At 39.4% G+C, this 19,602-nt stretch overlaps 1 protein-coding gene across 7 annotated transcripts in view; it reads right to left on the bottom strand.

The window, feature by feature from the left end:
* Positions 1-19,602, bottom strand: part of LOC146867489 (heparan sulfate glucosamine 3-O-sulfotransferase 1-like) — a 604,489-nt gene that overhangs the window by 293,831 nt on the left and 291,056 nt on the right. Inside the window, exon 3 of one of the 7 annotated variants that reach the window (XM_085606185.1) lies at positions 11,306-11,414. The exons of the other annotated variants lie outside the window; for them this stretch is intronic. The gene's annotated coding sequence lies outside the window, so the exon portion shown is untranslated. The remainder of the gene's footprint in view (positions 1-11,305; positions 11,415-19,602) is intronic. 7 annotated transcript variants of the gene reach the window in all.

Raw genomic sequence — 19,602 nt, 5'->3', positions numbered from 1 at the left:
AGTCACTTTTTCCACATGGTAAAGTTAGATTTGCATGCAAATGTATTACCCTGTTAGTGCTGTGTAACTTGGAATCATAACCACAAAGTCTTTGAACCAAAAATTAGAGAATGGAATGTAACATGATAGAAGTTTAATAGATTGTGGCTTGAATCCTCTCCGATGCAATGACAAGGAGAAAAAGAGAACATCTGAAATAAAACAACAACTTGTATCTCAAGTTACCTATGCTGCATAACAAAGATGCGCCATTACAACCATATCATGACCATAGGGATGGTGAACTACAGAGAACTAAATAAACATTAACACACATTTTCCACTCTCAGATTTGTGCTCAACTAAGTAAATGCTCGACTGAGCTAGCTACATGTGATCTACTGGATGAGTGTCAAACATCTATGCTAATGAGACAGTAGACTCCATCAAGACAAAAAATGTAACAATGAGAATGTTAGAACGGGCTTTTTCAGTGGGTTTTTCCCTAGACTTTTTGCTTTTTGGCCTTCTGTTTTTGTTGGTTTTAGGACTCTGTGCCCTTTACCACTGCTGTTCAATGCTAAAGTTCATATGCTCTCTGTGTAAATTGTTATTATCGATTGGTGTGTTCATAATTGGATTATTTGATTTACTACTAAGTCCCTGGTACAGTGAACTGTGAGTACCCAGGGCCTGTAACTCAAATGCTGCTAGTGGGCCTGAAGCACTGATTGTGCCACCCACACAAGCAGCCTTACAAAAGGTTCTCAGACCTGCCACTGCAGTGTCTGCGTGCACTTTGTACTGTCATGTCGACCTGGCAAGTGCACGCACTTGCCAGGCCGTAACCTTCCCTTTTATTACATGTGATTCACCTCTAAGGTAGGCCCAAGGTACCCCTGTGGGCAGGGTGCAGTGTATGTGAAAGGAAGGACATGTACTGATGTGTGTGGCATGTCCTGATAGTGAAATACAGTGTCTTTCATTTTTCACTTTTGAAAGGCTATCTCTCCCATAGGTTAGAATGGGAGTTTATTTATAACATCTTATACGTATAACTTCCCATTGAGACAAGATAGAAAGATGGAGTTTAGTATGCCTGAACTCAGAATATAAAAATATATATTTAAGTGAAGATGATTTTTATATTGTGTGTTTAAAAATACCACTTTTAGAAAGTGGCTATTTTCTTGCTTAGCTATCCTGTGTGCCTCTGCAGGTTTGTGGATTGATTGTGTGGCTTTGGAGAGACAGAGGCTGGAGATGTGCATTCTCTTAGCCAGCTACTGGGGGGGGGGGGGGGGTGATGTGTGTGCTGCCTTTCCTAAATGAGTCAGGGCAGGGCTGGATAGACTTGGGCTGCTTTTAGAGTAGGGGCAGGAGATTTCCTTGCACCTGAATGGGCCAGGTCTTCCGTACACAATGCTGTCTCCATCTCCTGCCGGGAAGCTGGACCAGGGAGGACAGAAATTGTTTTGACTGGGCACAAGAGAATAAAGGAAAATGCTGTATAAATATTCAGGCCCAGACCTCAGAACATTGGATCGTTTCTGGAATTCAAGAGGAACCTTTGCCAAGGAGAACAGCTGGAGAAACTGAAGAAGTACTGTCACTTTACCTTGTGCTGACTGGGGTTGGCCTGCAGTGGCTGTTTCTGCGAAGGAAATGGCAAAGACTTTGCTGTGTACTGTGTCCCCAGCTTTAGGAAGATCTCCAAGGGCTTGGAGTAGAGCTTGCATCCAGTTCCGAAGGCCCAGGGACACAAAGACTTGACCACCAGCTCCCCTGAACTTCCTTGCTGGGAGTTCTGACCTGAAAGAGGTGCCTGTGACTGTGTTGGGCCTCTGGAGGCCGTTCCAGCTGTTGGTAGTTGGAAAAGCGACGCAACTACGAGAAGCGTGACCCATCCTCACCTGTTTGTGACAGATCGCCGAAGAAACCAACGCAGTACCTGCCTGCGGCTGGAGAAATTGCCACACGCTGAATCCCGTGCACCTATCTGCAAAGTGCCAGATCACTGCACCGATTCTGACACAGGCTCTGCTGTGTGGTTGCAAGAACCAACATATAGTGGGACCAGGGATGGAGATACCAATGCAGCGCCGTTGCCGTTGCTGCATCAAAAACTGACGCAGCCACGATCCCTATGCATCGCACCAGGGTGCCAAGTCTACAAGGACACCGGGCTGCAGTAGGAAGCCAATGCATTACCTCCCCTCACAGTACAAAACCGACGCATCACCTCCCCTTAAGTAAGGAACCGACACATCACCTCCCTTGTGTGGCATTAAGGAACCAAGGCATCCCCTCCCCTGTGCATAAGGAACCAACGCATCACCTTCCCTGCGTCTGTTTTTGTTTATGATTGTGACGCATCCAAGATACTTTGTGTTGAAAGTGTCCCATGTATAGTTTGCAATGGACAGAACAGTTTTTACCTTTTAAAAAGTCATATTTTGATTACTATATTGTGGACTTTTGTCATTTTGGTATTGTTTGGTTTAGATAAAGATTACATATTTTTCTATACTGGTGTTATCACAGTATTACTGTATGTGTGTACAAATGCTTTACATACTGCCTTATTTAATTGTGGCAGAACGAACAGTCTGTCACAGGAAGCACACTTTATAATGCAGCCGGAACCACGCATTACCTTTACAACGTGTTCGTTGTAATGCATGTGTCTTTACCATGCATGTCTCTACCACACATTTTTTTACCACAAATATGAATTTACCACGCATGTCTTTACAATGAAAAAGTAAGTATTTTGCAGGTAAGTGTATTATATTTATTTTTTTCAGTGAATTTCTAGGATTTTTAATGTTATTTTCTAACTATAACGTCCCTTTATTTTGAGTTTTTTTAGCGAATTTCTACGTTTTTAAAAACCGTATTTTCTATCTGTAACCTTAGAGGATGGGTGCGTGAGTAGCTTTATGTGTCGGGGAGAGGGTGTGCGTGGCTATATGAGTGGGTGAGCGTCTGTGTGATTGGCTGTATAGGTCTATGAGTGGGTGTGTAGTGGTTTTGTGGGTGTGTGACTGGGTGTGTGAGTATCAGCGTGGGTCTGTGAGTGGGTGTATGAGTGTCTGTGTGTGCCTGTGAGTGGTTGTGAGACTAAGTGGGTCAGTGAGTGGGTATGTGAGTAGCACCATGGGTCTGTGAGTGGGCGTGTAAGTGCCTGTGTGTGTCTGTGAGGGGGTGCGTGAGTGTCTGTGTGAGCCTGTAACTGGGTGTGTGAGTGCCTGTGTGGGTCTGTGACTGTGTGTGCCAGTTCCTGTATGGGTCTGTGAGTGGGTGTGTGAGTGTCTGTGTGGGTCTGTCAGTGGTTTCAGAGTGTCTGAGTGGGTCTGTGAGTGGGTGTGTAACTATCTGTTTGGGCCTGCGAGTGGGTGTGTGAGTGGATCTGTCAGTGGGTTTGAGAGCATCTGAGTGGGCTTGTGAGTAGGGGCATTAGTGTCTGTGTTGCTCTGTCAGTGGATGTGTGATTGTGTCTGAGTGTGTCTCTGGGTACGTAAGTGTCTCAGTGTATGTGAATGGGTGTCTCAGTAGGTCTGTGAGCACGTGTGAGTGTTTGAGACGGTCTTTGAGTGTGTCTGTGAGTGGGTGTGTGAATTTTGGAGTGGTTCGATGAGTGGGTGTGTGATTTCCTGTGAGGGTCAGTAAGTGGGTGTGAGTGCCTGAGTGGGTCTGTGAGTGGGTGTGAGAGTGTCTGAGTGGGTCTGTCACTGGGTGTGAGTGGGTTTGTGAGTGGGTGCATTAGTGTCTGAGTGAGTGTGTGAGTAGATATATATTATTTTTTTACAGAATTCGTGAATCTGCCACAGAGGTACATGTGGGGCCGTACTGAGCATTGCGGCAGATTCACGAACCCTTGAACATGCAGAAAAAATAATTCCTGGGCATTTTTTCCACAGCCAGGATTCCCCAAACCCCCTATATTGCACCCATGGGGTCAGGGTACATCACCCTTACGCCTTCTACTACATTGTATGTCAATTTTTGCAGCTGAGGACCCCGATATCTAAAATGGCAGCCGCAACTGTCTACTCAGGTTGCGGCCAGCCAATCACTGCATTGCTGTTGGCGAGTGGATTTGTGAAGCGCAGCGATGGATTCACACCTTTAGATATACAACATTTTTTTTCCTGTAATATCTCAAAAACTACTGAATGGGTTTACACCAAATCACAAAAGGGCCCCTTCTGGACCAAGAAGTGGCTTTCTGCCAAAGTTGGTGGAGTTCCGTCCAGCAGTTTGGGCTCTAGTCCTGTCTAAAATCTAAATGGCAATTACCATCCGAAGTAAACTTTCCATGCACAACTAGAGTAAGTGGGGCAATTTTATGGAAAATTTTGTGAAGATCCGTCAAAGGGCGCCAAAGTTAAAGGCAAGTCAAAAAAGCTTTTGTGTGCAAGGATATTTTTATATTTATTTGTGGTAGACCGAACAGCCTGTCACAGGAAGCACGCTTTACAATGCAGCCGGAACCACGTATTACATTTACAATGTGTTCATTGCAACGCATGTGTCTTTACCATGCATGTCTTTACCACACACTTTTTTACAGCAAATATGAATTTACCACGCATGGCTTTACAATGATGAAGTAAATATTTTGCAGGTAAGTGTGGAATATATATTTTTTTCAGTGAATTTGCAGGATTTTGTAATGTTATTTTTTAACTATAATGTCCCTATATCCATTGGTATGTTTAGTGAATTTCTACGTTTTTTTTTTTTAAAACATATTTTATTTTGTCAATGTGACTATCACACTGCAGGGCTCTGTACTCCAGAGACATCTGCCATATCTATCATACATATACAGGCAAGCAAATGACAGTTGTGCATGAAAAAAAGAAAAAAATCACAATATATAACAAATGCATATTTGAAAACACTTAGTTTCACCTCCATTAACTCCCCCCTCCCTCTCCCAACTCCCCTGTGATCGCACCACTTCCGAATTTCTACGTTTTTAAATTTTTTATTTTTCAACTGTAACCTTAGAGTATGGGTGTGTGAGTAGCTTTATGTGTCGTGGAGAGAGTGTGAGTGGCTATATGAGTGTGTGAGTGGGTGTGTAGTGGTTTTGTGGGTGTGTGACTGGGGATGTGAGTATCTGAGTGGGTCTGTGAGTGGGTGCATGAGTGTGTGTGCGTGTCTGTTAGTGGGTATGTGACTGTCCAAGTGGGTCTGTCAGTGGGTAAGTAAGTAACACTGTGGGCATGTAAGTGTCTGTGTGGGTCTGTGAGGGGTTGTGTGAGTGTCTGTGTGGGCCTGTAACTGGGTGTGTGAGTGCCTGTGTGGGTCTGTGACTGCATGTGCCAGTTCCTGTGTGGGTCTGTGAGTGGGTGTGTGACTGCCGGTGAGGGTCTGTAAGTGGGTGTGTGAGTGTCTGAGTGTGAGTTCAGGGTGGGTGTGGGTTTTTGAGTGGCAAGTGCATTTCTAGGGATCAGGTTGAGTGTGAGTTTTTATGTGACAATTATATTTTAGGGTTTAAGGTGGGTTATGGGTTTTCTTAGTAATGGCATATGTGGTAAAGGCATATGCATGGTAAAAAAAATTAGTGATAAAGACATGCTTGGCAAAGAAGCATGCATTGTAATGGATGCATTGTAAAGGCATGCGGGATAAAGGCATGCGTGGTTCTGTCATACAACTATCCGTCACATATACATTATAGCCTATGGCACTTGTAATACCAAACTCTAAATAAGGCCCTTAGTTACCAAACAACTTTAATCATAGTCTTTCAGTTGGTAGGAGACACATCATCAAACACGCTTTTCTTTTCATATCCCCTAAAGGTTTAATATTCACCCCCTTGTTGTCAACATAGTTCCACCCATGGGGCTGTCCTATATGTACCACACATCAATGTAAATTGTATTTTTCTGCATTGGGAAGAAGGGTGGAGAATGTGGAATCAGATTTAAGGAAATGCTGTTTTGTTTAGTGAGGAGATTGAAGAGAAACTAATGTTAATGTCAGTGACGTTTGGAAAAGGAAGCTGTACGAACATGCAGGGCAATGTTTAACAGGTTGTTGTACAAGAAAATGCAGGATATTCAATGTATATTTGAGTGTTGTATGTAAAGCAGTTGATAAAAGAAGATCAACGTTTATAGGAGCATTTTGGGTTTAGGAATGGTCTGATCAAGTAAACACAATTATTATTACATCTTATCCTGTGTGCAGCCGCGCTTTGGTTATCTTTTGTTTTATCCAGGGTGGGCATGGTCATTATAATTCTCACTGTTGAGAATACATTTAAACACATCCTCCAAGAGTAATCTTTGACAAATGTCAATGGTGAGTCATATACAATAAGCTACAAGGATTTTAATATGTTTTCTGGGTCATACAACGCCTACTGGTGACTCTTACACAGACATGCTTGTGAATCATCAAATACAAGATTAATGGTAATACTCGGGCATAAGTGCGTATTGTTGTACCTGCTCTAAAAGGTGCTCCCTTTAAGACAGAGAAGTGTCAGGCACATCATGTTGATTTATAAAATTCTATACCACTCAGTGCCATTTACATGCGTGTGCCTGTATGTGATGTATAGTTCTTTGATGATCTATGTGTAGAAATGGTTTATGCATACAATGCCTCGAGTATTATAAACCCACATGGACAGCTGGGATGGGTATAACTGCAAAACAAGTATGCATTGTGAATTTGTCGTATGTCATGTGGTGTGTCCTTTTACTATGTTCTTATTAAACTATGCCAATTTAAGGGCATGTGGAAAGTGTGTTATTTAGCCGAAGTGACATGTATTTATTTACAACCCATTGCATCATTTCACTTTAGAGAAGAGTGTTTTTAAAAGTTCTGAAAAATAATACTAGAGAATCGATTTAATGCACTGTTCCAATAAAAGTGAGAGTTTAAACTATAGGAAATAAACAATATCTGAAAAAATAAATGCAGAAATGGTGATTAGGCTAAGAAAGACATTATATGGTAGAGTTATATAAATCTGTTCTTCTAGCTTGAACGGCCAGTCTACTGGTGAGCGCCAAATCGAAAGGCCATTGCAGAGTCCATCCACTCTGCATGTATTACTTTCTTGTGCAAAATAATTTATTGATTATAATCAAGGCAGATAATTAGGAAAATACATAAAACAGCACTGTAAGGAACACAATCTATTAAATCGTATGATAAACATAGTAATGATACCTTACATAAGCAGATTAAATTAGTGAAGGTGGCTAAGAACCTAAAAGAAATAACTTAAATCAAAATTATAAGACCTACTAAGATTAAAAAAAATAGAGCAATACATTCTTAATGCTACCATGCATTAAATTTGATACGTATTAACCATAGGAGAAATAAACATTAGAGAGTTCTTACATGGAGCTAATAATGAAGATCGTCTAAAAAAAGTATTCAGTTCCACCAGGCATGAACAGTTAATACGTTGGTATCTTTCCATTTTTAAGTAATAGATTTAATAGCTATAAAGATAAGGAAATCAAAGAATTTGCTATCATTACGAGAAAGTGAGTATGTAAGAGCATAGGATTTACAAATAACTAAGTTGATTGGCAAAGGTAATTGAAGACTAAATATCAATAACTTTCCATACTACTGTCCAAAAATTGAAAATAACATGTCAATTATAAAGCATATGTCTTACAGAAACGGTTGCATGTTTGCTGTGTCAAAGTATTTTGTGTTAGACATTTTGAGTGGAGACCAAAAGCAATTATATAAAAGAAAAACTTTCAATTGTGAGAGGCTGGGAGAAAACCATCCATATAGATTTCCATTGCTCTATGGATTTTTGGAAATCTAATTCAGGATTCCATCTGTGTGCTAGATTAATAAAAGGGGAGAGACTAACAGCGATCTTTTTATAGACTTTAGAGGCAATGTGTCCAAAACTACTCAATACGAGACACTTTGGCTGAAGGTATCTAATTGGAATCAGCATTGAGAATAGAATTACAAAGCTGCTAATATTTCTCCAAATATCAATTTTAGGTAAAGGAAATTTAGACCTTAATACTGAAAAAGAATAAAATATATATCTCCTAGACAAATATCACTAACATAGAAAATGACTGCATCAATCCATACATTTCAAAAAGAGATATGTTCGTTAAGTTTAAAATTGGAATTATTCTAAATTAAAACCTTCTTAGAGGACTGCACATTGATGCAAAACGTTTTATCAAACACAATAAAGCAAGTTTAGTGACATTAAGAAAAGGGGAAGTGTACCAATTTCAGTGCTGCCCATGGTTAAAAAGGCAGGTAAAGGAAAGGGGGGTAAAAATCACGTTCCATTAATACCTAATTAGGGGTGTGTGGAAGGACAGCAGTTTAAAGTGCAATGAGGAATGATTAATGGTATTTTTTTTAAATCAGGTGATCCAATACCACCATCTTTTTAGTAACCCTGGGCGTAGTTCGTGAAGTAGCGCTACGCGTATCTACGCAAGGTGCCCTTTGCACTACGCGAGCTACGCTTAGCACTTTGCGTACCCTATTCGCACTGTGCAAGATGCCGTTTTCAATGATTGCACAGTGCGGACAAGCATCCGGCACTGTGCAATCATTGAAAACGGCATCTTGCACAGTGCGAGCTGTAGTTTTCTGCCGCTCGAGTAGATTTTTACTCAAGCGGCAACTTTCTCAACGCGGACTGGTAGTTTCTCATCGCGAGCGGTCGCGAGCATACACGACCATTCGCAATGAGAAACCTGACCTCCCCACTTTGAGAATCTCGCTGGGAGGTTTATTTTCCACGCTCGCGATCGGCGACTTGATGTTGCTGATCGCGAACGAGGAAAAAGTCTCGCCGGGATGTCATTTTGCTTGCTCGCGGTCGCCAACTTGAAGTTGAGGACCACGAGCAAGCAAAAAATGACCGCTGCACTACGCTACGCTACGCTACGCTACGCTAGTTTGCACTGTGCTAAGTGCAATTCGTGTAGTGTGAAGTACCGCAAACTTCGCAAACTACGCGAGCGTAGCGTAGTGCTTTGCCCAGGCTTACTTTTTAGGTATCTGAAAAGTTTTATAGGTAATGTGTTTAGGTGTGTTGCTCCAAATAAATATGAATTAGTTTAGATAAATTATCATAAAGAGTAGACGGAACGCAGATAGGTAACATAGATAACATGTAAGCTATTTGAGTGATAAGCATTTTAATCACTTCCATTCTTCCTCATCAATTTAAGTGAAGGAGAGACCATTTATCAAGTTTGCCCTTTGTCTTACTTATTATGTTGGAAAAATTCATTTTTTCTTTATAGAGTTGCAATTGATATCTAGCTATTCAATTGAAGAAGAGTTCCATAGAATATTCATGTCTGTTATCAGGGTCTGAGTACAAAATCATTTAAGGGAAAAAAATATGTTATGCTAATATTTAGTGTATAACCAGAGACATGCGCATTCGAACTAATAATATTTAAACAAATAGGAACAGAGGTTGAAGGGGTAAAAACATACAAAACAATATCAACAGCATAAGTTGAAACTTTTATACAACATCTTTTATAGGAATTTTAGTACATTCTTTATTAGTGCAATGATAACATCAAAGCTTAAGGCTTAATAGCAAAAAGAAATAATAGAGGTGAAAAGGGGCATCCTTGTCTGGTACCCTGATATAGATTAAAGGAGGGTCATTAGAGTTTATCAGCATAATATAAAACATGACATAGGAGACATGTATTTATTATGTGCAGAAAATCTGCCTTTCATAAAACCATTTTGATTTGATTGGATAATAGAATTTAAAATAGGTGTCAAACTGTTACATTTTATGTTCTTGGTTGACAAGTGAAATTGGAGGGTAACTAGCAACTGAAGTAGGACATTTATCTAGTTCGGTGTAACAATAATAATGTTTTTTTTAAAGAACCATCAACAGCAGTATTTAACTGAAACTCATTAAGTAATGAATGTAAAATAGATGATAATTGAGTTTGAAAACATTTGTAAAATTCTGTTGGGTTTCCATCTGTATAAAGAATGTTTAAAAGAAAACAAGACACCCAGAGACGTATGGACTATATAGAATAAATACACAACCAGAAACTGAATTCTATTACTTACATGTATGAAGGCAATCGGACATTTAGAATATATATGTACAAAATAATGCAGATTGCTCCATTAGTGCAAAAGTGAACGTCTCCTTGTGCAGAGTGACAAGTGAAAATGTTGTAACTGAGAACATAAGATACAAGTTAAAATTGCAGTGCATCAATTGCCTGTGTAGTGCCTGTCTTGAATGTAGTGATTTATGCTCCCATACATCCAGGTCAACAGATAATTATTTTTAAATGCCCATGAGAGATATTGAATTAGTAGTGACCAACAATCAGATTGTCGATGTTTCGAACCAAAATAACACGATTACTCAGAACCATCTGGCGGGTCTTCATCAGGATGTGTCTTATTGGGTTCATTATTAAAAAAATAATCACTAATGGCATTTGAAAGCTTAGTGGACATAATTTGATTCAGGATTATATCACAATTTATTCTCCATCCATTTTTGGAGGAACAGGCATCATGTATTATGAGAGAAAAATAGATTAAAGCATGGTCTGAAAGTGAAAGGTGTTAAATTGTAAGGGTTTGTGATCATATTACACAAATGACTAAAGGTAAGTAAGTTGTCAATTCAACAAAAAAGTAGAATGTGTGTTCGAAAAAAAGGTAAATTCTTTCGCTACAAGGGTAGCCAGTCTCCAAATGTTAACCAGTTTACTTGTGGAAAAGAAACATTTCAGTAAGTAAAAGAGTTTAGTAAGCTGAAATTGGAAAGTTGAAGAACTATTTAAAGGGGCATCCTAAATGAGGTTAAAGTCACTTCCCATAATAAAGGGGACATTGCCTAGGTATATGATTTCTGTAGTGATGTCTTTTAAAAAATAGGGTTATCCATAATTGGAGTATAAATGTTTGCAAGCAGAGCTCTTAAAGATGAGTTTGGCAGGGAGTATGAATGGGTTAAAAATGTCTCTAAATCCTGATTTCATGATTTTTATCCAGCAATGTCCAGGACAAGAATAAAAACTATTCGATGTCATCAGGATGTAATGTTCCCAGACATCTAGAAGGTCAACATGTTTCAGCCGTGTCACTGCCCATATAGGGTCAATCTGTTTTCCTCTGGATCTAATATAACCCTGCATCAGTCAGTTACGTATTAACTTTTTAGTGTGCAATCACTTTTTTAGAAAACATGCACGTAGCAACACAGACCATACTCATAGTATCTTTTCCTGGTTTGGCCATAGCTGAAAAGAAAACAGTATGTATCAAAACTCACCTTTAAGAACTTCACTTACATATTCGTCGAGCCCACCGATTCACACTAGGGGTCTGGGGGTGTGTTCGGTGATGAAGAAAGCCATGGGCGGTACCTATGAGTGAGGATCCTACAAAAATATATATACATATTTTTGTTTATACACAAATATCTACCTACCCGAGAAATGTCATACAAGCACTAATTTACCTGGGTGCAATTTGCTCACTTGGGATACATATAACATACGCGCACTCCATAGAAATACCTTTCTAAATTGGGTTTCCCCTCTCATTGATTAGTTGGAAAATTGTAGTTTGGGATGCTGAGGGACAATCCACTACAAGACTTCTCACTCCTTCTGACGTTTTATGAATTGTAGAATCAAGCCAGGATGGAAGTAGGGAGTGATCACATCAAGCAACAGGAATCAGAGCAGCAATCTCATCGTTTGATATGATGGCATTTGGTATGGATACCATGGAGTCATATGATAGACAGGAATATCTTGCTCAATCATATATGATGCATCACATGTAGCCTGTATGTTCACACAATAAGTGTATATGAGATTGCAAAAATATCCTTCCTGCACTCTAGTCAGAGTGACTGGACTAATGTGCAAACTAATTCTGGAACCATGTTTTATGATAGAATATGAGTTTTGCTAAACTGACAGCTTGTGTTTCTGTGTGGGTGTTAGAGAATGTTTCAACATGCTTGAAGAAGGCACTCATCATCTGATGTACAACTGGCTAAATGTGGAATGTGATTCCCTGTGAGCAAGAGAACAGTATACTAATTGGCAGAGTGTCACATATAATTAATACAGAACTGGTTGCACTGCAGTTCTTAATTGAATTTATTGAGATATATCCTCCACAACAATGACCCGCATATAAATTACACTATCCATATGAAAATGGTATTCTTTGAGAATCATGCTGTAAGTTTTGCATGTGCTTTTTGTCTAGTTGCACTCACTTAGAGGGGCACGGCTTTCAGACAGAGAAAACACAGCAAACTCTGGAGCAGTTGATATCAAAATAAGGCTGCATTAAACTTGTGAAAACACTGCTAAATTGCCTGCGGTAAGAGTGATTGAATTTCATAATGCTTTATGCTATGCTAACACTAATCTTGTATTGCAAAGAAGAATATTACTATTATGCATACTGGTAAATGTAAAGAATCCACCTTGCCAACATATATTTATTTGATTAGGGAACTCGTGAGTCACTTTTATGTGTACTACATCAAGCCTTTATAGACTAACGGTGTGTTCTACTATGTATTCAAGTGTGTGTGTGAACCCATATTACTCAGGGAACCATGAAATTATTTCAAAGTTGCCTGTAAAATATTGCTTTGTTTGTTATAATGGCAGAACTCAATCCACTCGGCAGAGCTTAACCAATGGCTGGGCTGCTTGGATTATACAGTATGGAAGGCCAAATTATGCAACCAAGTTATCTAAATTACGTAGGAAAAATTCAAATTATATTGTACATTCTCTGGCAGTATTCTTTTTATTGATTTGAGAAAAAAAAGAAACTTTTTGTGAAATCTGCAAATGATGCAATTTATGTGGGAATGTGCAAAATGTATTAAACACTACAAGAAGAGAAATTGATACATTTAAAAGGCCCTCACTTTTGCTTACTGTAGTAACATTCTAATTGAAGTCAGTGGCCATTGTTAGATGTACTTTGAAGAAAACAGTCTTTTTCAAGCTTGCTACCTTATAATAAAAAATACATAGCAGGCAATGTAAAATATAATGTCTATATTGCTTTCTTGGAGATGCTGAGATAAACCAGTAGGCTTTCAGCCTTCTGGTTGATAATGTCCCTAGGCATGAGCTAAAGTTTAACTTAAGTGGAGTAACTGGCACAATTGTGGTAATTTTGTGTAATGTAATTCATGTGAAATTAGAGAGGTTATGCCACATTGCATAATTTCTTTGAGAAACTTTAATACAAGGTGCACAGTTCACGTAATTGTTTTACCCAAGTGGACATTAGGGTTGTTTTTGAATGCAAAACTACAAATCCAATTATGAACTACAGTGTTTTGAATGCAATCAGCAGCTTTTTAATGAGGGTGGCTGACATATATTTCAAGTATATTTCTTTTGGAGCAAACCATTCGGGTAATTTAAAGCACACAATTACAAATCTGAATGTTGCAATGTTTTGAATGTGAGCAACTGGAAACCATTTCAAAATTACATTTTCAAGCTAAATTTTTATCCGAATGGATCATTTGGGTGATTTTGTGTGTGCAATGTGCATATGACATTGCACTAAGAATATAAGTATATATAATTTGGATAATTGTGAGCTCATTTTGTAGAATTACACTAACCTAAATTATGCAAATTACACCCACCCCTAAATGTCATCAGAAACCCTGGATGAAATATTGCCTCATATACCATTATCAATGGTTATGTACTCTCAGTATAATTTAGCCTAGTGATTGTGGTTTGAAAGAGATCTGATGGGGGAAGAAGGTGAATGATACTAATAGCTTTGGTGTCATTACATAGATATGATAACATTTAGCAGACTCTTGGCATGTTTAACAAACTGTTATGTTGAGTTTCATGCAGAATTGTTGAGGGAGGCATGGTTAAAAGGGGGCAAAGTGATGATTTGCTAATAAAATTGGCACCCTTTAGCAAATCTGCACAACATTAATCAATAATCTGCATGCTTGTTTTCTGTTGGCTAGTCAAATTAGGCTTAGCGCATGAATCCCTAGTATCATGCATGTTAGAAAAGGAGGGCAGAAGATGGGATCAACAATGCTTTGATTTGCTAATAACTATGGTGCCATTTGAAACATTTACACAAAAGGTGAGATATTGGATTTGGTGACTTCACCAAATAGTGTAGTTGACAGTTGGCAGCTTGGAAGCTTGTTACCTGTGACAAAAAGCTATATGCCATGGTGGTGTGCTGCAATTTGGGTTTGCCCAGAGTCTGATCTGTGGTCATCCTCTAGGGACTAAGCTGCATCATGATACAGACGAAAATAATATTTTAACCTTTTCTAAAAAACACAATTAAAATTAAGCTGGGGTTAGCTTTCATCGTACACTTTAATGTATGTTTAAAAACCTCTGAAATTCACTTAAAAACCACAGTTAAAGTGCAGTTATGGTAACAAGATCAAACTTAAAACACATGAAGGTTCCCAGTTCTGGTAAGCTCCACAAACTAAAGCTTGTACACCTGCCATGCAAACCACAACTGACACACAAAAGCAATGTGCATGACCTTGAAATATTTATACACAGGAAACATTTCAGTGAAGTTGAAAAAGTGTCTCCGCTTTTGGCAAGCTAAGTTTCAGACTGATCAGTGTGGCAGGAAAAAATGAAGGGGTGTTCAAAATATGGGCATTAGCCATTTTATCTATTGTAAGAATATTTGCTTCCTGGTTCAGCAAAATTGGCTGGACAAAAGTACACTACAAATGGCATGAAATTAGAATTATACTCATAGGATTGCCTTTGGTTGGTTTGCCGTAAATCTTTTCAGTCATTTTTGAGAAATTTGCATTACAAAATGGTATGAGGTGACTTTTAAAGGCTCAGTTATTCAGAAATCTTGACCATTAATTTTGGATCTTCTAGGGATTCACTAATGTGTGGAGGATCCTCAGATATTTTTTTAAAGTACAGATATGCAAATGAATGGGGGAACTTTTTTTCCCATCATCCATTGTGGATTTGTGAATCTTGCTGCATTTTAATGAATCTGCATGCTGTTATAGCTGGAAATCATAGTAACATTTTTGTTGCAGCCACCATTTCCCAGTAAAGTGCACTGAACGCTTTGTAGTAAAACATAAAAAGAAATGGCATAAAAATACAGTATTAAGATCACCACAGCCCCCAAGAAAATGTTTGGAATGAAAATGCATTTTTAATGCCTAAATTTTCCTGCAGGATTTGTGTATCCTGATCCCTCCCTGTATTCTGTCAATTATCCTAGAGGGATACAAATGATTAAATCCAGTTGAAAATGAGAGAATCCTGAAAAAAATCAATTTTTGGTGTCTCAGACGTGCACAACCAATGGCTTTGGTTATAACAGCTTAGGGGCCGATTCTGATCTCGCTGGGAGAAGGCTCCGTTCTACACGGATCAGGAGGGCTTTCCGACCGACTCGCGCTTTGGGGCTCCGAGCGCCAGAGTACGATGCGAACAAGCGCTGACGGACACGGGTCGCTCGGAGCCCCATTGAAGTCAATGGGGGCCTGTGGTACGACATGTACTTTGGCTCCCAATGATGAAAAAGGTACGTTGCGCACAAAGGCGCCCCCTGTAGTGGGGACGTGTCTGTGCCACCCGCATCGTATATGCATGTGGAGGGGGGATCCTTGGGGCCCCCCTGTGATCGACTTGTAAGGCTACGGGTGAAGGGGGGTCCGGCACAGACCCCCGAACTCCGCTTCCTGCAGCGTTTACGTGTCGGAGGCTTCGACTTGATCCGGCTGTCCAAATCGCGAATCATACTGGCTCGGTCGGAAATCGCCTCAATTGCACGGCACGGTTTACTTACGGACGAGACGTACAGAGCAGGTTCGGACCCGGAAACCATTCGGTCGGCGATTTCGCATTTCTCGCATCGTACTTGTTCGCTCGTACAGCTGTACGAGTCGGATGGAAAACACACGTACGGCTCTGACTTTTCCCGACAGGATCGCATTCGGAGCCCTTCCGAGCGAGATCGGAATCGGCCCCCTAGTGTATGTTAAAGGAATCCTTGGAAATTTCCTTCATAAAACAAGAAGTAAAGTATAGTTATGAGTACAAATTAAAATACAAAAACTTGATATTTGAAAGTTATGGCTAGCTCTGGAATCCATAACTCAGCCAACAGCAATACAAGGCTCTCACACTAAATATGTTGTCAATAAAAAACACACCTATAGTTCAAACCGACAAAACTACAATAACATAATTTTAAAATTGAGCAAGTGCAAAGAGGTTCTGGTGAAATAATCAGAGCAAATTTTGATTGTTAGCACTGAGAGTGGTACAGCAAGAAATGCCAGTAGGCAGTTGCATGATGAGGAATTTAATGAATCTATCAATAAAACTGACTATTACGAAAAGATTCCTTATGGAGTTAAGTCACTGGCTAGAACAGGAATTGTTACAAAAATAAAAAGATCTTTATTGAAAAACGATCAAAGAAAAATTACTGTTATTTATGTGTTGCCTAACATACACAAAGACAGACTCAATCCTCCTCTGCAGACCTATCATTTCTGCCCAAGACAGCCTCTTTGAAAACAACTCTAATTTACATCAATTATTTCCTCCTCACTCTAGTTCCAATGCCTCCTTCATATGTACATGATACAACTGGTTTTTTTAAAAGATCTTTGACAATAGATGGGAGGAAGGCTACATAATGATGACCTTAGATGTTTGTTTATTGTACACCAGTATTTAACATCTCAGTGGTCTAAATACTTGCAGATATTTTCTGAAATCTAGCCTATTTAGCTTATGCAAATGCACACCGATGTTAATGTGAATGACAGAAATGTGTGCAATGAAAATGTATTATTCTATTTAACAAGGCTAGGTATCGCCAAACATGAGGTATAGCTATAGGTACCTTTTAACTACCAGCCATGTCAATTTGCATTTGGCTTGGCAAGAGGAAGCTTTGAACACTAAGCAGTTAAGCAAATAATATTATTGTTTAAGTATACATTTTGGAATTTAATGTGAAAGAATAGGTGACCTAATCCTGATAAAGAACTTGAAACATATTTGGGTGCATTAGTTTACTTTGATCGTATATAGATTGTAGCTACACATATTAACATGAAAAATTATTTTAATACTTTAAATCATGCCTTTCTTTCTATTAGGGTTGTTGAAAAATATATTTACATTTTTAATCACTTTTTTGTTGTGAGTGAAAAAAGACTAGATAAATGGATTTTACTTCAAGTAAATTTGAAGAGTTATGCAATAATTCACAATGAACTGATATGTCTACTATGGCACCACTAAGATTGGACACAGTAGATTTGTTGTATATACACAAGTGTTATGTTAAGCCCACATGGACATGATCTTTATTTGTGGCAGAATGGCAGGAATTATAGAAACTTGAATATATAAGGCTAAGAAATAATAGTATATCTTCTAGTTAAAAATTTGTTCTATCCACTGGATGACTTTTAATTTACAACACAAAATGGCAACCAGCCTTAATGAAGGGTGAGTGCAACTCAAACTCGTCAGTTACAGCCACCTTTTGAAAAATTAAAGGAGCATTTTACACTCCTGGCGTGCCAGTGGTGTCTTCATGGGAGAACCTGATTCTAACATGAAAATTGGATAGCAGTCCTGTGTACTAGTGCACCCATCCATATATCATTTGCCTCACTGTAGTTAATTTTGAGATGTGATTTGCACAGGAATAAACTCTTTTCTATAACGTCACTATGTTTTTGCCATATTTGGTGCCAAATGTTTAAGGGACGAAGCAAAGTCAAAGGGAGGTTCTATAAGTACCACTTACAATTTAAATCTCGATAGGGAGTTTCATTGGGAAAGTTACTGAGAGAAAGTGTATCAAATTTGACTGTCATGTAGTTCCTTGATTCCATTTGCCACCTTCACTTAGGGCCTGATTATGAGTTAGGCATGTAGGACCACCACAGCAGCACCCACAGAATGACCGGCAAGTCTGTGGTGCACCCGCCTGCCAGATTTCCAGTAGAATTCAGGGTGGACATTCGGGGCGGTGGCAGTCCCAAAGCGGTGGCATGCTTTGACTAAGAATTACAGCCAGCAGTCATGCCGCTGCCGTTGGACCACTGCCACGTCAGGTGCAATGTTTGGCATACACCATGTGGTGCCTGCCACACACTGCAAACAGGAGCAAGGACTTGTGGGGGGCACATGTTGTGCCCCCTGCTTCCACCCATATGGGCAGATTTGCCCAGAGATCCTGTAGGGGGTTCATTTCCCTACCTTTTCGCAAAGTATTTCATGGCAGGCTCACTGGCATCATCCCAGGACTGTTGTACTCATAATAAGGCCCTAAGTGTTTAATGTTATAGAGAAAACACCAAAATAGCAAAATAATAGTATGTCATCACTTTAATTGAAAGCATTTGTGACTAGCTGTAGTGTGTGACGAATGACATCCTGAAAGAGTTTGGCAGCTGATGACAGTCTGAAACATAGCATTTTATATCTAAATAAACCAACATGAGTCAAATAGGTAGTAACAAGCCTGCAATTTTCTCCAAGTTTGAGTTGACGATACCCTTTGTTGAAATTAGGGCAGAAAAAAGACTTTAGCTCCATTCATGTGTGGAATAATGTCAGCAATATGTGGACCTGGATGTTGTTCTCTTTCAATTATCTTGTTCGCTTGCTGCATATCATTGCAGATGAGTACAGCTCTTTCACTGTCCTTCTTTGGCCCTACCCCTATGGGTGATACCCATGGTGTTGGACCAGTGGATCGCTCAATGATGTTGTGCTTTAATAGTGTTTCAAGTTCTTTTTTAACAGCCTCTTGTAAATGAAATACAATTCGGTGAGGTCTTTGAGAAACAAGATGGATGTCCTCATTTATGTGAAGTTGCAATTTCAAGTTCTAAAGTCTTCCTAGTCCCTAAAACAAGCATGGAAACTGATTCACTATCTCATGATATGCATTGACATTGTAGTTTACAGAAACCAGCCCCATGTCGACAGCATTACTGAAACTGAGTAAACATGCACTTGATGAAGTTCTTTGCAGGACATGAATTGGTGCTTCACAGTTGTGATGAATGAGCCTTGACTTTGCAGTGGGGTTGAGGCAGCCCATGTATACACTTTGGTTTTCGAGGGGATTAATCGGAGTACAGGAAACAGTTCATTGTACTTTTCTGCTGGCATAATGTTTATCAATGTGCCACTGTCTATGATAAAAGATATGGAGCACCAATTCACTTTCAGTGTGATTTTGGGACAGTGTTAATTTGTTGACCTGGCTTTGATCAGCATTGTTCCTTGCAAGAAGCTAATCTTACATGTACACCTTGTTCCGCGGTCAACATTGACATCACACTCCCATCTTCCACACTGTTGCTTGACAATGAGTGTGATGAACTTTTAGACAAAGAATTTGATGACAATTGATGTTGGTCAGTTTCTACTTGCCTCAACTAGTGTTGCCGCTTACATCTGTTGGGATGACTTGAACGTCTCCGGACCTTTCTGGCATCCATTTTGTTTTCTAGTCGTGACGCACTTGATTTTACCTCTGTTTTGTTTTCTC

Source organism: Triturus cristatus, chromosome 1_2 (assembly GCF_964204655.1).
Source record: "Triturus cristatus chromosome 1_2, aTriCri1.1, whole genome shotgun sequence".
In the NCBI taxonomy this organism is placed as follows: domain Eukaryota; kingdom Metazoa; phylum Chordata; class Amphibia; order Caudata; family Salamandridae; genus Triturus; species Triturus cristatus.
Note: the sequence above shows the minus strand (reverse complement) of the source record. Positions and strands in the feature narration are given on the sequence as shown.